Genomic DNA, 2,500 nt, shown 5'->3' on the forward strand with positions numbered 1-2,500 from the left:
CTTAGATGTTGTTTGCCTCTGTAAGCAATTTAGGACCGTAATGATTTTGTGGCTTGTTATGCTAATTAGCACGGCATTCCCAGTCTGTGAGCTGTGGCTGGAGATTTATTGGCCGGTGGCTGTGAGGGAGTGGGAACAGGAAAGAAGGTACAGTAATTAATCCTGTTAACCAGGGATAATTGGGAAAAAATAGCCCCTGCCAGTGGCTCTAAGTGGAAGGAGAAGCACTTAACCTTGTTTCCTGTGTTTTATTTAGGAGCTAATGTTTCCTCTCAGAGTCCCCGCAAATCCACAAGCTTGCCCGCCGGGATCTGGGTGAAGAGACCATGCCACTAAGGTATGCCACTGTTTCTGTTTACTCTAAGCTGTACACAACCCGCCCCCTGACACACACACACACACACACACACACGCGCGCGCCCTAATATAACACACTGTTTATGTTTCAGAAGAGCCCTGTAATTTGTTTCTACCCTACAAAATGTTGAGAGACAACTGATCATTCTAGACAATAAGAGTCATCAGTTAAAAGGGTTCTCTGTGCGCCATGTTTTTTCACACTGCCCAGGTCCCCTTCTGTAGTGCGCGCTACAGTACATCTGATATCACTTTCGCTTTCAAGATTAGGCTTCGGAAGCAGTTGAAGGATCTGCCCGATCTGAGCAGCATTGAAAATGGTCGATTTTCCGTTGGCTGCTATCGTTCGGCTTGTCTCGCGCGTGCCCTCGACGGCTCTTTTATGCCTCCAAAAGAAAACAGCTTGGTGCGAAAAAGGGCCCAGCCCTGCGATAACATGACCCGGAGTGGACAGTCCCTTTTCTTCTGCCTCTCTTATCTCGTCCTTTCAACGTCTGAAGGAGAGGAGGGTCTCGCTGGGGGCTGGCCAGCCCATTACGGCTCAAACAGCTCTAAGTAAACATGTAATTAATAGCAGAAGTCCACCAGGGGCTCACTGTGGAGCTCTGCATTAGCTGCACTTACCGCCACGGCTGACACACGCCGCACGCCACGCCTGTTTTCCTGCTTCTCTAGCAGTGAAATAGTTGATTCTTCATTTGCCTTCTACTATTATTTTTATTTTATTTATTTATTTGCAAAAGCCTTTAAAATATACTTGTGTGATGGGGTTTTTTCTCTCTCTCGGTAATAAGTATAGACCGTGAGATGTTGGGTGATATGATGGAAAAATATCTTTGAAGAATGTTATAATGAACTTCGATGTGTGTGACATGTTTAAATGGCATCAAAGAAAAGTCAGTATTTTTATTTCTTTGTTTTTGTTTGGGTCACAAAGATGTGCGCATTAATGCTAGTTTTTGGATTACTGTGTATAATTTTGTGGGGGGTTTTTTTTCTCGTTTGCATATCTTCAGTGACTCTTTGACATGTTTTTGTCACATTAGGTCACATTAATTGCCCCAGAGGACAACCATAAGGTGGCCAAGCTTCATTAATTACTCTAAAAAAAATACTCAAAACGATAAGGCTAATTTGCTAATGCGTATGTGGTCCAAATTAATTAAAAAAAGCAAACTCAAATCAACTTTCAGTCAGAAACAAAACTATGCGCGTGTTCTGAGCGTGAACTCGTCTGGCCCCCAAGTATTCAACATGTGGTAAGTGTAACATCTTTAGTGTCTGTTGTCATCTGCAGGTACAGCATAGCCAGCAAGGGCATTTGCAGACCGGAAGACAGCTATGAGCTCCAAGCACTTGACATTCCCTTCTGAAGCCAAATAGAAAAAAACAAACAAACAAACAAACAACAACAACAACAAAAAAACACGTTAATTACACAATTTAAATAATTGTTTCCTTGATTTGTTTGCTTTTTAATTCTTTCCTTCCCCTTTTTTTTTCTGTATTTATTTCTCCCCCAGCTTTCTTCTTGGGGAGGCTTCCACCATATGGTTGCAGATCAAATAATGTCAAACATTTTGCCCTTGCAAGTTTTTGCAATTTGCAGTTTTTCGAGCCTGAGACCTGTTGAAGGCCTAAGTGATAATGGGCATTCTCTGCCCCCCACTGCCTCTGTCCCACCATATCTTTCTCCAATTAATGCTACAGCAGGAGTTTTGTGTAATAACACTTGCGCTTGTGGGCTGTCCGCGTGAGGAGGCGTTGCCGGGGACGGAGGGGCCACGGGGAAGGAGAGGCGAGCCGGGAAAGGGGAGGAAAAATCCCAGTTCAGAGGTTGCGAAGGGCCGCTGTTGTGCTGTTTGGATGTTGCGCGGCACCCGAGCAGCGCGAGGAGCGGCTCGCGTGATCGGAGGCGGCCGCGAGAACGCTAAGCTTTGTCTGTCGTTACAGCTGCGAGCGATCGGGCCCGTGCCAGCGGGATGGAGAACGTGTTGACAGCCGTAATTATGTATCTCCATGGAGATCACTTTTGGCCTATCGCGGAGGGCGGGCAGGCCCCTCCCTCTCGTCCGTTTAATCAGATTGGACCGTCACTTGTCAGGTAGACAGGCAAATCTCTCCAAATCCAGGAACGAATGTT

At 45.7% G+C, this 2,500-nt stretch overlaps 1 long non-coding RNA gene across 1 annotated transcript in view; it reads left to right on the plus strand.

The window, feature by feature from the left end:
• Window positions 1-339, plus strand: part of LOC145659255 (uncharacterized) — a 2,061-nt gene extending 1,722 nt beyond the window's left edge. Inside the window, exons 3-4 of the long non-coding RNA XR_014125256.1 lie at window positions 70-147; window positions 257-339. This is a non-coding gene — a long non-coding RNA (uncharacterized LOC145659255). The remainder of the gene's footprint in view (window positions 1-69; window positions 148-256) is intronic.
• Window positions 340-2,500: the final 2,161 nt, after the last annotated feature.

This window comes from Electrophorus electricus, chromosome 9 (assembly GCF_041902795.1).
Source record: "Electrophorus electricus isolate QZ-2024a chromosome 9, ASM4190279v1, whole genome shotgun sequence".
NCBI lineage: Eukaryota > Metazoa > Chordata > Actinopteri > Gymnotiformes > Gymnotidae > Electrophorus > Electrophorus electricus.